This window comes from Coregonus clupeaformis, unplaced genomic scaffold (assembly GCF_020615455.1).
Source record: "Coregonus clupeaformis isolate EN_2021a unplaced genomic scaffold, ASM2061545v1 scaf1433, whole genome shotgun sequence".
Lineage (NCBI taxonomy): Eukaryota > Metazoa > Chordata > Actinopteri > Salmoniformes > Salmonidae > Coregonus > Coregonus clupeaformis.
In genome coordinates, this window is record NW_025534887.1 from 126,522 (window position 1) to 141,369 (window position 14,848).

Below are 14,848 nucleotides of genomic sequence, written 5' to 3' on the forward strand. Positions count from 1 at the left end.
CCTATTTTAAGTCCTTCTTGCTACCCCCTTTAATTTCAGAAAAGTTGTTGTCGGTGTCATACTTCCTACGTTTGCTATTGCCATCGTATCATTAATCCCTTCCAAAGTTACCATTAAAGTATGTATTAACCTTAATTATTTCTAGTGGCACAGTTACCAATATCCTCTGTGTATTATCTACTGTTGGAGTGGCTACTGTAATCTACTCCTCCTGAACTCCCTCAATGACTGTGGAGGCTACAACAGACCTCAACTCTTCCATTATAAGCGTTACTTTATGAATTACATAGCCTTTTAACCAATAATTCTCAACCGGAACAAATTCTAATGCTTGCACTAGATAAGTACACATATATTCTCCCTGACCTTTCTCTGTAACATTACGCAACATAAGTGAACAGTCACTCCTAACCCTCTTCCAAACTATACCTCCTTTGATTAGGTGACACCGCTTCTACATCTGGTCCTGATAACAATACTTATTCTCCATAATTATCTCTCCATGTGGGAGGAACGTCCCCATCCTAACCCTAATAAGTATTTTTTCCCCTAAAATTGGTGCTGGCTATTGGTTCCCTTATAATCAAATGCGATATATTTATGGCTTTAATAACTATCAATGTTGAAAGAGTTAAATTGCTTCTCACTGTTGTTATAATACACTGAAGTGTTAATGTCCTTAGTTACTTCTAGTTTCCCCAAAGAAAAGTTGTCTTTGCTTGTACTTCCATCTATCACCACTAGTGTCACTTTTTCCCAACTCTCAGTCCCATCTCTAATCCCTGACTTTCAAACTTTTGATTATAAAAAATACACCTATAATTACCTTGATCTTCCTACTCTAAAGTGTCCTTCACTACTGTTCTCTCTCTCTTACTACTAACTTTGAAACTTAGCTTACTGTCTTAGAGTTCCTTCAACCTAGTTCTCCTAACTTTTTTTAATCTAATATTGTCTCCTAACCTTTAAAAACCTTTTCCACTGATTTATTCACAAAATCCCTTTACCACCAAATTTTTAGAATACGTGATTGGGAAAGTCCCCACCTGTTTCTGACTTCTTTACACAGACTTGGCAAACGACTAAACACCTTTTAGCCTAGCCTGAAATCTCTTGGTGTAAGAATGTAACCCAGCATGCATCTCTTCCCAACACTGCAACAACAGTATCTTCTAATATTAGTATGTCTATTTTAAGAGTAATTAACTGTTTTACTACCTCAAATCCCTATCCTAATTAGTTAATTTTACATAGTGAGATGTTTAACCTCTTTAGGCTCAACACAGATAAGTTTTTCCACTATTCACCATCACTTCTAATGGTCGGTTGTTTTTACTTCAATTGTTAGTTATTTTCTCTTCTTCTCTAATCGATGCTATCAGCTGACATCCCCCTTCGTATCTTCTAGGCACTCTAGAATCTTTAGGGTTCACCTGGAGAACAGGTGATCTTGACTGACCCCTGTATCTTCCTTAAAAATGTTCTCTGTTGTTTCCTCCTGACTTGTTGCATTAACAGGTAAAGTAACCAATCTGTCCACAATTATAACAGTCTTCTGAAAGTTGCTGGAAGTGTAGCTGAAATCTTCCTCCTCCTTCTATTTCTTCTCGTCCTCTTCCTCTCCAATTCTGTGTCTGTCCAGAAACTGGCTGTGAATATGGAACATTTGGTACCCCCCTTGGCTGGTACAATTGCATTTGATATTGTTCAGTTGAAGCTGTAGCAGTGATTGTTGATTTGGTTCACTCTGATTCTTCATAACCAAAGCTTCTCTTCTCCTTCTTCTCCAGTTGTAAGTTGTATTTGATTGAGTTTTCAGAGAGTTTCTTGATCCTGTTCCTTCTCGCCGTTGACATATCAGTATTCTTCAACAGCTTATACTCTAAGTTCTGTCCTCGAAATATCATCTTCCATCATCTTCTTACTAGTGGCCTTTTCTTGACCTCAATCTTCTCTTCCAGACATCTCATTTTCTTCCTTCTGGAGTTTTGATTCATCTTCATCGTCGTTTCTGCTTGCCCTCTATCTATTATTCGTTCATCTTCATCTCTGATGCAATAATCACCCTCCTGGATGATCACTGGAAGCTGAGGATAAACATCCCTAAGCTCTACTCCCTAAGCTCTACTTCCTTCTCATAAGGTGGGTGTCTTTTTGCTGAATCCGTATGTGAGAAAGGTGTACTAACTTCTGCCATTAGTTTTTCTAACACTACTTTAGTTAAAGGATTACTATTTTTTCCCCCTATATCAACCCTTTTATATTCCTTTATCGTGAATTATTTTATTTTAGACTATATAGCCTATGGCTTCCCCCCTTAAATTATTAATATAAACCTAACAACTCCCAATTTTTTTTTTTTTTTTTTTTTAAATAACTCAATTAAAAATCATGAATAATTAAAACCAATTTTTATTCCTATATCCTATGTCACTAATTTATCAATTAGTGGCTATCTTACCACAACCCATCAGGAAAGTAAATGTAAGTTAGTCAACTTCAAAGCAATCCCAAAAACAAAGCCTTCTAACCTTACAACCCTTTGATTTTTATAAATTCCATTGTTTAATATGCACCCAAGTATCTTAATTGCAGAATAATGTCAGTACCTGATTTCCAACCGAACTGTAATCCAGCCCAGTGATGCACAGAGACTCCAAAATGCAAATTTTATTCAAATCAGTATTTGCCAAGCCTATGTGAAATTGTCATACCACATATTTTGTAAGGGATGATTTTGTGAACTAGCCTGATATCTGATCCTCTGCCTCTGCCGCGTCACGTGATGTCACGTCAGCACTTCCTGTATCTCCTCTCTCTCTCTCTCATATGACAAGGGAACAAAGACACAGAAACAGATTTTAGTAGTTAATGCAATCACTGAGTTATTTCAACCATATTCAATATTCGTTCGTTCTACATTATTCACTCTAAGACTAAACTCAGAACTATATAGATCGCTCAAAAACATTTTTATTTTATTTTAATCCGTCATTTAATTTAATTCATTATACTTCGCCAACATATATTTAATTTATAAATTCAATAGGTCACAAAACAAGTTTCATCTTTAACCATCCGCCGTTTAAACTAGAATACTCGTGTTAAAATCTCTCCTCTGTCTGTCTATTTCTCCCCTTGCAGGGTAACCCCAGATGGGACCTATGACCTTTACCCACAATGCAGCTTCTGTAGTCCTAGCACATAACCTCATGTCGTAGTTTTAGCCCGTAAACTCAAGCGCATGCGCACATCCATTTACCCCATGCTTTCCAAACCATAGAACGATAGCATTACACTATAGCTTCACTATTTTATACATTATACTCACACAATTACACATAACAGAGCTCACAAAACATATAACCTGACTTACACACACAGAGACAAGTTTAAGAGACTTTAATCCATCGCAATGGGGTCTCTAAGGATATCCGTTAGCATGTAGCACGCAACACAATTAGCATTTAGCATTAACATTAGCCTTAGCCTTTAGCTAACTGCGGCCTACCCAGCCCTAAGTAACCTGCACCGTGGCCAAATCAATGTCCAATTATCCCCGTCTAACTTTATGCTGCCGTAAGTTCTGGATAATCATAGAGAGGTTATCCCACACATATACTTCGTCAACTATAAGATGAGCATAACATACATATAATCCGTCCAGCTTATAATTCCCAGAATCAACCTTACCCCACCGAACGCGTTGCAAGGATTTCATGGCCCATTCCTAAAGAATCGCCTCGCTTCGAGGTCTTTACCAGATTCACGGTGCCCTAAATATGCATACGTATTCCAGCCTTTATTCTCTACCAATCCATTTGTTCTAGACTTTACCGTTTACACATCAACCAAATTTAGAATATTTTACTTCAGCCTCCTAGTCAACAGCAATCACACCACCAGCCCAAAATCCACACTGTACATACTATCCCATTCCCCCAATGAGCAATCGACACAATTAATGCCCAAATGGTGATAAATCTCACCTTAGCCGGCTTGAACAATAATCACCTCGCGTCTCAAGAGGGAACAAAGAACGATGCAATCAGTACCCGTACTGGCCACCATTTGTCGTGTCGCGTCGGCTGCCGGTGGCTATTGCTGTCAAACAAAGGAGTCCGCTTAAGCTGTACCTTGATTAGAAGTCTTTATTCATTATCACAAGCTTACAGCATAAGTTTACAGACTCGCGAGGTCTGGAGAGCAGTGTCCCCCAATTCTAATGGCTGCTCTGCCTTCTCCTTCGTTTTTCCCCCTATTTATAAACAATGCAAAAAGCTGCTCCCTCTTCTGGCCAATCACCAGTCTCCCCTGTCTACAACACACTTCCTGTCTGTTGTATGTGGCGTTACACTAAAACATTCCCTCTTGATACTAAAATCAACATTATTTCAGTTCCACTTAAAACAGTCATAATGTTAATACACCACAGTACCTACCACTGATGATAATAGAAGTACCTACCACTGATGATAGTAAATGTACCACTGATGACAGTAGAGGTACCTATCACTGATGATAGTAGAGGTACCTACCACTGATGATAGTAGAGGTACCTACCACTGATGATAGTAGAGGTACCACTGATGATAGTAGAGATAAAGTGGTGTGAAAAAGTGTTTGCCCCCTTCCTGATTTCTTATTTGTTTGCATGTTTGTCACACTTAAATGTTTCAGATCATCAAACAAATTTAAATATTAGTCAAAGATAACACAAGTAAACACAAAATGCAGTTTTGAAATGAATGTTGTTATTATTACGGGAAAACAAAATCCAAACCTACATGGCCCTGTGTGAAAAAGGGTTTGCCCCCCGTTATAACACAACTCAACTGTGGTTTATCACACCTGAGTTCAATTCCTCTAGCCACACCCAGGCCTGATCACTGCCACACCTGTTCTCAATCAAGGAATCACTTAAATAGGACCTGACAAAGTGAAGTAGACCAAAAGATCCTCACAAGCTAGACATCATGCCGAGATCCAAAGAAATTCAGGTCTGGAAAATATTATAAAGCCATTTCTAAAGCTTTGGGTCTCCAGCAAACCACAGTGAGAGCCATTATCCACAAATGGCGAAAACATGGAACATTGGTGAATCTTCCCAGGAGTGGCCGGCCGACCAAAATTACCCCAAGAGCGCAGCGACGACTCATCCAAGAGGTCACAAAAGACCCCACAACAACATCCAAAGAGCTGCAGGCCTCACTTGCCTCAGTTAAGGTCAGTGTTCATGACTCCACCATAAGAAAGAGACTGGGCAAAAATGGCCTGCATGGCAGAGTTCCAAGACGAAAACCACTGCTGAGCAAAAAGAACATTAAGGCTCGTCTCATTTTTGCCAAAAAACATCTTGATGATCCCCAAGACCTTTGGGAAAATACTCTGTGGACTGACGAGACAAAAGTTGAACTTTTTGGAAGGTGTGTCCCCCATTACATCTGGCGTAAAAGTAACACCACATTTCAGAAAAAGAACATAATACCAACAGTAAAATATGGTGGTGGCAGTGTGATGGTCTGGGCCTGTTTTGCTGCTTCAGGACCTGGAAGACTTGCTGTGATAAATGGAAGCATGAATTCTGCTGTCTACCAAAAAATCCTGAAGGAGAATGTCCGGCCATCTGTTCGTGACCTCAAGCTGAAGCGAACTTGGGTTCTGCAGCAGGACAATGATCCAAAACACACCAGCAAGTCCACCTCTGAATGGCTGAAGAAAAACAAAATGAAGACTTTGGAGTGGCCTGGTCAAAGTCCTGACCTAAATCCTATTGAGATGCTATGGCATGACCTTAAAAAGGCAGTTGATGCTCGAAAACCCTCCAATGTGGCTGAATTACAACAATTCTGCAAAGATGAGTGGGCCAAAATTCCTCCACAGCGCTGTAAAAGACTCATTGCAAGTTATCGCAAACGCTTGATTGCAGTTGTTGCTGCTAAGGGTGGCCCAACCAGTTATTAGGTTGTAGGGGGCAATCACTTTTTCACACAGGGCCATGTGGGTTTGGATTTAGTTTTCCCGTAATAATAACAACAACCTTCATTTCAAAACTGCATTTTGTGTTTCCTTGTGTTATCTTTGACTAATATTTACATTTGTTTGATCTGAAACATTTAAGTGTGACAAAATAAGAAATCAGGAAGGGAGCTGTCACGGATTCTGCCGAGGCTGCCCCTCCTCCTTGCTCGGGCAGGCTTCGGCGTTCGTCGTCACCGGAGTAATAGCTACTGCCGATCTATGTTATATGTTTCTATGTTCTACCTGTTGTTGTCTGATTGTCACACACCTGTTTCCCATTATGTGATTACTCCTTCCCTATTTAACCCGGTGGCTCCCAATGTGTGTTGTGCGTGTTTGTTTTTTCATTTTGTGTGTCGTTGGTGAGCGGGTTTGTTCCTCCCTGTGTGGAGGTATCTTGTATTGATTTCTTTACTTATTCAGTAAAGTAAGTTTCATAGAGTTCTGTGTCCTGTGCCTGACTTCGTGACAGGGGCAAACACTTTTTCACATCACTGTACATACCACTGATGATAGTAGAGGTACCTACCACTGATGATAGTAGAGGTACCACTGATGACAGTAGAGGTACCACTGATGATAGTAGAGGTACCACTGATGACAGTAGAGGTACCACTGATGATAGTAGAGGTACCACTGATGATAGTAGAGGTACCACTGATGATAGTAGAGGTACCTACCACTGATGATAGTAGAGGTACCTACCACTGATGATAGTAGAGGTACCAGTGATGATAGTAGAGGTACCAGTGATGATAGTAGAGGTACCACTGATGATAGTAGAGGTACCACTGATGATAGTAGAGGTACCAATGATGATAGTAGAGATACATACCACTGATGATAGTAGAGGTACCACTGATGATAGTAGAGGTACCACTGATGATAGTAGAGGTACCACTGATGATAGTAGAGGTACCACTGATGATAGTAGAGATACCTACCACTGATGATAGTAGAGGTACCACTGATGATAGTAGAGGTACCACTGATGATAGTAGAGATACCACTGATGATAGTAGAGGTACCACTCATGATAGTAGAGGTACCAGTGATGATAGTAGAGGTACCACTGATGACAGTAGAGGTACCACTGATGACAGTAGAGGTACCATTGATGATAGTAGAGGTACCACTGATGATAGTAGAGGTACCTACCACTGATGATAGTAGAGGTACCTACCACTGATTATAGTAGAGGTACCACTGATGATAGTAGAGGTACCACTGATGATAGTAGAGGTACCAGTGATGATAGTAGAGGTACCACTGATGATAGTAGAGATACCACTGATGATTGTAGAGGTACCACTGATGACAGTAGAGGTACCACTGATGATAGTGGAGATACCACTGATGATAGTAGAGGTACCACTGATGATAGTAGAGATACCACTGATGATAGTAGAGGTACCACTGATGATAGTAGAGGTACCACTGATGATAGTAGAGGTACCACTGATGATAGTAGAGGTACCACTGATGATAGTAGAGATACCTACCACTGATGATAGTAGAGGTACCTCTAAGCGCACATAAACACACACTCATAATTTATAAAAGATATTTGTCTCTTTAGTTTCTCAGAATTATATTTAATAAGCTATTGTTGTTATCCTCATACATTTTACAACTATTTCACAAAACAGAAGATACAGGTACAGTATGTATGTATAGCACGTATCACAATACGTCGGAGGAATGCGATGTTTGCCGTGAATCCCTGACACTTTTACTTTACACAATATTTACATTGTTGTGTTGAGCTAACAATTTGCCTCACTGTGGGGGGCTGGTAGAAAACTGCAGAAAACATACAGACATGTTTACAGTATTAGCATTGAGGAAGGAAACTGCAGGAAACACAGACATGTTTACAGTATTAGCATTGAGGAAGGAAACTGCAGGAAACACAGACATGTTTACAGTATTAGCATTGAGGAAGGAAACTGCAGGAAACACAGACATGTTTACAGTATTAGCATTGAGGAAGGAAACTGCTGAAAACACAGACATGTTTACAGTATTAGCATTGAGGAAGGAAACTGCAGGAAACATACAGACATGTTTACAGGATTAGCATTGAGGAAGGAAACTGCAGGAAACACAGACATGTTTACAGTATTAGCATTGAGGAAGGAAACTGCAGGAAACATACAGACATGTTTACAGTATTAGCATTGAGGAAGGAAACTGCAGGAAACACAGACATGTTTACAGTATTAGCATTGAGGAAGGAAACTGCAGAAAACACACAGACATGTTTACAGTATTAGCATTGAGGAAGGAAACTGCAGGAAACACAGACATGTTTACAGTATTAGCATTGAGGAAGGAAACTGCAGGAAAAACACAGACATGTTTACAGTATTAGCATTGAGGGTGTGGGTGCGTTCCGAGTCACAACGCCCGGAGAGGTTTCGCCAGAGTGTGTGTGTAATATGTTCCAGAGTGTGTGTGTAATATGTTCCAGAGTGTGTGTGTAATATGTTCCAGAGTGTGTGTGTAATATGTTCCAGAGTGTGTGTGTAATATGTTCCAGAGTGTGTGTGTAATATGTTCCAGAGTGTGTGTGTAATATGTTCCAGAGTGTGTGTGTAATATGTTCCAGAGTGTGTGTGTAATATGTTCCAGAGTGTGTGTGTAATATGTGGTGTGAGTCCAGTACAGTTAAAGATCATGATCTATTAACAGTCAGCCTCCATTGGTCAAACACCTTTAGGCCAGGATTCAATGAAATGCATGTTGTCGACAAACGCTTGACATTTAAAGCTCGTTTCTGCTTGAGCCGACATCTGCAGCATTTACCGTGAATGAAATGACCTTTAAAAGGCGCATTGTCAGTAGTGCAATCAATGCTCTTGTTGATAAGTCGTCTCTGACTGAATCCCAGCCTCAGTGTGGATGCACCAGCCCCAGAGAGAAGGTCAGTATACCTACAGCCTTTACAAGCTTCCTTAGTTCCTTTCCTCATCTCCTTCCCTTGATGACTCAGCTATGTTAAATTGCGGAAACCCTATCCATCAATGGAACCAATGGAATATACTAAAAGTGCAAACTCCAAGCTTATTCAAGCACACATTCCTTTCTACTCTCAATGGTCACGAAGGGAAATGAGATGAGGAAGTGAAACCATTCTAAAGTGCTGTCTGGGACACAGTGAATAAACTCATAATCCCATAATGATTGGCAGTGCTCTTTATAGACGGATGTGCAGGAAGCTTCCCTTGATATTAGTGGCATAGTTACCATAGTTACTTACCCCTCTGCATTAAAAACCCTGCAGAGAGATTCTAGTGCAAAACCTCAAGTCCTCACTATCTGGTGTTGTAGGCTATAACAGGCAATAAAAAATAAAAACAGGAACATTCCTAGACTTCTGTTCCTAACGGTACCCTCTATTCCCTATGTAGTGCACTGCTTTTGAGCTGAGCCGTGTGGGCCCTGGGTCTAAAGTAGTGCACTACATAGGGAATAGGGGGCCATTTGAGGCGCACCTCTAGTCTGGAATCCCAAACACTGTTTGCATAGATTAAAATGAGTTCCAGTGAGTTTTCACTCGTTTTCCGATCTCCTCTCTGTCTGTCTTTTCAGGCGTTTCACTCGTTTTCCAATCTCCTCTCTGTCTGTCTTTTCAGGCGTTTCACTCGTTTTCCAATCTCCTCTCTGTCTGTCTTTTCAGGCGTTTCACTAGTTGTGGACATTGCACTTGTGAGTCAGTGACAAAGTACTATTGACTCTATGTATACTTGGCGCGTGGTATAAAGACATAGTTAACTTTACATCTTATATTGCCTTGTTGAAGCAAGTTGTTTGAAGCAAGTTGAGTTAGTGCTGCTGGGTTTAGTTTGGATCCTTTCCCTGCTGAATGCTTTAGGGCTTAACTGAAGCGTCCGTCTTCTAGGAAGAGATTTCCCGAAAGAAGTTACCACAGGTCAGACCGTATCCCATCACCACCAAACTGTAGAAGTTACCACAGGTCAGACCGTATCCCATCACCACCAAACTGTAGAAGTTACCACAGGTCAGACCCGTATCCCATCACCACCAAACTGTAGAAGTTACCACAGGTCAGACCGTATCCCATCACCACCAAACTGTAGAAGTTACCACAGGTCAGACCCGTATCCCATCACCACCAAACTGTAGAAGTTACCACAGGTCAGACCGTATCCCATCACCACCAAACTGTAGAAGTTACCACAGGTCAGACCCGTATCCCATCACCACCAAACTGTAGAAGTTACCACAGGTCAGACCGTATCCCATCACCACCAAACTGTAGAAGTTACCACAGGTCAGGACCGTATCCCATCACCACCAAACTGTAGAAGTTACCACAGGTCAGACCGTATCCCATCACCACCAAACTGTAGAAGTTACCACAGGTCAGACCCGTATCCCATCACCACCAAACTGTAGAAGTTACCACAGGTCAAACAGCTCAGCGGAAGTCATAGGAAGTTGTGGGAATTACAGCCAAAGAAAAACCACTGCAACTACTACCGTACCTCAGGGAATACTACACAGTTAAAACGTATTTATCACCACAAAATGAATAGGCCGCGTCAAATAAAAAATATAATTAAAAAAAAAACTATTCCCAATGGTAAGGCACAATAGAATTGACAAATATTAGACCCATTTCAAAAACAAATACTAATAAAAAAATAAAACTAATATCTCAGAAAACAGAAGTTCCTTGAGTATGGCGTCTTGGCGTTATCTGTCTAGTGAGGAGAAGGGGAGAGGGTATAGACCAACACAACCTGGGATGATCCCTGATGCTCCCCAACCCACTAAACAGAGCCTGAGAGCCTCTCAGAAGCACCAGGGTGGAAACCATCTCTTTACTATTGAGGAGAGACGCTGTGCGTCCCAAATGCCACCCATTTCCCTGTTTTGTGCACTATTTTAGACCAGGGCCCATGGTGCTTTGGTCAAAAAAAGTAGTGCACTATATAGGGAATAGGGTTTCATTTGGGACGCATCCAGGGAGTAGAAGGCAACGAACAAGAAAGAGGTTTAAAAAGTCCCTGGCAGGCAGGCAGCCGGATCAGGATCAGGCCGTTCTGTTAGATGGACGGAGGGAGAGAGGTGTTCAGTCGTTGTGTTGATCGTAGTCTGTGAGGGGCACGTTCAGTCGTTGTGTTGATCGTAGGCTGTGAGGGGCACGTTCAGTCGTTGTGTTTATCGTAGGCTGTGAGGGGGGTGATCTCTGACAGGTCTTCTTGGGGGAACACCACGAAACACAGCTTCTGACCCACGTAGGTCACACACTCTGTAACACAAGAGACAGGCAGTGGGGGTCAGAGACATAGACAGGACAGACACTGACTGTCTTATCAGCGTCAATACAGAGATGGCAGCATGTGTGGTTGTCTCACCCACCTTAGTTGAATGCACTGACTGTAAGTTGCTCTGAGTAAGAGCGTCTGGGTAAATGACCTAAATGTAATACAAGGGCTGTAGGAGTCACTCACCCACGACCCTGTAGACACATTTGGGCTTCTTCTTCCAGTGCACCCCAACGAAGTAGACGGGTACCCCGGTGAGCATGATGACGATCCCCATGCCACACACCACGGGCTCCGAGTACAGACTGAACCCCAGCAGCACCGCCCAGAACACCAGGTAACTGATAGGGACCAACACACTCACCTGGGGAGAGGGGGAGGGGAGGGGGGAGAGGATAGAGGGAGGGAGGAGAGAGGGAGGAGGGAGAGGATAGAGGGAGGGGGGAGAGAGGGAGGAGGGAGAGGATAGAGGGAGGGGGGAGAGAGGGAGGAGGGAGAGGATAGAGGGAGGGGGGAGAGGGGGAGGAGGGACACAGAGTTAGAACTGATGCTCCGAGTACTGATTGAACCCCAGCAGCACCGCCCAGAACACCAGGTAACTGATAGGGACCAACACACTCACCTGGGGAGAGGGGGAGGGGAGGGGGGAAGATTGATTGAGTTTAAAAATATATATGTACAGATAGGATAAGGGGGAGGTCCGGGGAGGATGGGGGAGTGGAGAGGGAGGGCCGGGGAGGCGGGGGGAGGACGGGGAGGGGAGAGGGAGGGGGACGGGAGGGCCGGGAGGACAGGGGAGGGGAGAGGGAGGGGGGACGGGAGGGCCAGGGAGGTCGGGGGGAGGGAGAGGGAGGGTGACGGGAGGGCCGGGGAGGACGGGGAGGGGAGGGGAGGGGGAGAGGGAGGGGGACGGGAGGGCCAGGGAGGTCGGGGGGAGGGGAGAGGGAGGGTGACGGGAGGGCCGGGGAGGACGGGGAGGGGAGGGGAGGGGAGAGGGAGGGGGACGGGAGGGCCGGGGAGGACGGGGAGGGGGAGGGGAGGGGGAGAGGGAGGGGGACGGGAGGGCCGGGGAGGACAGGGGAGGGGAGAGGGAGGGGGACGGGAGGGCCAGGGAGGTCGGGGGAGGGGGAGAGGGAGGGTGACGGGAGGGCCGGGAGGACGGGGAGGGGAGGGGAGGGGAGAGGGAGGGGGACGGGAGGGCCAGGGAGGTCGGGGGAGGGGAGAGGGAGGGTGACCGGAGGACCGGGGAGGACGGGGTAGGGGAGGGGAGGGGAGAGGGAGGGGTACGGGAGGGCCGGGGAGGACGGGGGAGGGGAGGGGAGGGGAGAGGGAGGGGGACGGGGGAGGGGAGAGGGAGGGGGACGGGAGGGCCGGAGAGGACGGGGGAGGAAGAGATAAAAATGAAATTGTAATACACCAGAGCACAGGGTTGCCCAACCCTGTTCCTGGAGAGCCACCCTCCTGTAGGTTTTCGCTCCAACCCCAGGTGTTACTAACCTGATTCATCTTATCAACCTGCTAATTATTAGAATCAGGTGTGCTAGATTAGGGTTGGAGCAAAAACCTACAGGACGGTAGCTCTCCAGGAACAGGGTTGGGCAGTCCTGCCATAGCACAACGTCCGTTTTCCCACTCAGTGATAGAATGACAGTTCATTTCCTGGTTTCCCACTCAGTGATAGAATGACAGTTCATTTCCTGGTTTCCCCACTCAGTAATAGAATAACAGTTCATTTCCTGGTTTCCCCCACTCAGTAATAGAATGACAGTTCATTTCCTGGTTTCCCACTCAGTGATAGAATGACAGTTCATTTCCTGGTTTCCTCCACTCAGTAATAGAATGACAGTTCATTTCCTGGTTCCCCACTCAGTAATAGAATGACAGTTCATTTCCTGGTTTCCCCACTCAGTAATATAATAACAGTTCATTTCCTGGTTTCCCCACTCAGTAATAGAATGACAGTTCATTTCCTGGTTTCCTCCACTCAGTAATAGAATGACAGTTCATTTCCTGGTTTCCCCACTCAGTAATATAATAACAGTTCATTTCCTGGTTTCCCACTCAGTAATAGAATGACAGTTCATTTCCTGGTTTCCCCACTCAGTAATATAATAACAGTTCATTTCCTGGTTTCCCACTCAGTAATAGAATGACAGTTCATTTCCTGGTTTCCCCACTCAGTAATAGAATGACAGTTCATTTCCTGGTTTCCCCACTCAGTAATAGAATGACAGTTCATTTCCTGGTTTCCCCCACTCAGTAATAGAATGACAGTTCATTTCCTGGTTCCCCACTCAGTAATAGAATGACAGTTCATTTCCTGGTTTCCCCCACTCAGTAATAGAATGACAGTTCATTTCCTGGTTCCCCCACTCAGTAATAGAATGACAGTTCATTTCCTGGTTTCCTCCACTCAGTAATATAATAACAGTTCATTTCCTGGTTTCCCCACTCAGTAATATAATAACAGTTCATTTCCTGGTTTCCCCACTCAGTAATATAATAACAGTTCATTTGCTACGGTTTGCTAAGGTGTGCACTAGTGAATAGAATACAGTTCCCTGATTCACAGTGGGGGAAAAGTATAGACAGTTCACCATGTTTCCCCCACTATAAAAGATGAGAGGCCTTAATTTCCTGGTTTCCCACTCAGTAATAGAATGACAGTTTTCTGGTTCCCCACTCTCAGTAATAGAATGACAGTTCATTTCCCTGGTTTCCCTCAGTAATAGAATGACAGTTCATTTCCTGGTTTCCACTCAGTAATAGAATGACAGTTCATTTCCTGGTTTCCCACTCAGTAATAGAATGACAGTTCATTTCCTGGGTTACTCAGTAATAGAATGACAGTTCCTGGTTCCCCACTCAGTAATAGAAGCAGTTTCCTGGTTTCCCCACTCAGTAATAGAATGACAGTTCATTTCCTGGTTTCCTCCACTCAAGTAATAGAATGACAGTTCATTTCCGGTTTCCCCCACTCAGTAATAGAATGACAGTTCATTCCTGGTTTCCCACTCCAGTAATAGAATAACGAAGTTCATTTCCTGGTTTCCACAGTAATAGAATGATCTGTCACCAGTAATAGAATGACAGTTCATTTCCTGGTTTCCCCACTCAGTAATAGAATTGACAAGTTCATTTCCTGGTTTCCTCCACTCAGTAATAGAATGACAGTTCATTTCACGGGTTTCCCACTCAGTAATAGAATGACAGTTCATTTCCTGGTTTCCCACTCAGTAATAGAAGACAAAGTTCATTTTCCTGGTTTCCCCACTCAGTAATAGAATGACAGTTCATTTCCTGGTTCCCCCACTCAGTATAGAATGACAGTTCTTTTTCCTGGTTTTCCACTCAGAATAGAATGACAGTTCATTTCCTGGTTTCCCCCACTCAGTAATAGAATGACAGTTCATTTCCTGGTTTCCCTCAGTAATAGAGGCTGGCCAGTTATTTCTAGTTTCCTCCTCAGTAATAGAATGACAGTTCATTTCCTGGTTTCCCCACTCAGTAATAGAATGACAGTTCATTTC

General features: G+C 43.6%; 1 long non-coding RNA gene across 1 annotated transcript; it reads right to left on the reverse strand.

Moving 5' to 3' along the window:
* Positions 1-9,963: 9,963 nt before the first annotated feature.
* LOC123487048 lies at positions 9,964-11,678 on the reverse strand. Its single transcript, XR_006659598.1, has 2 exons — positions 11,505-11,678; positions 9,964-11,302 (listed from the first exon to the last, which is right to left on the reverse strand). It is a non-coding gene; the product is annotated as an uncharacterized LOC123487048 (long non-coding RNA).
* Between the last annotated feature and the right edge of the window lie 3,170 nt (positions 11,679-14,848).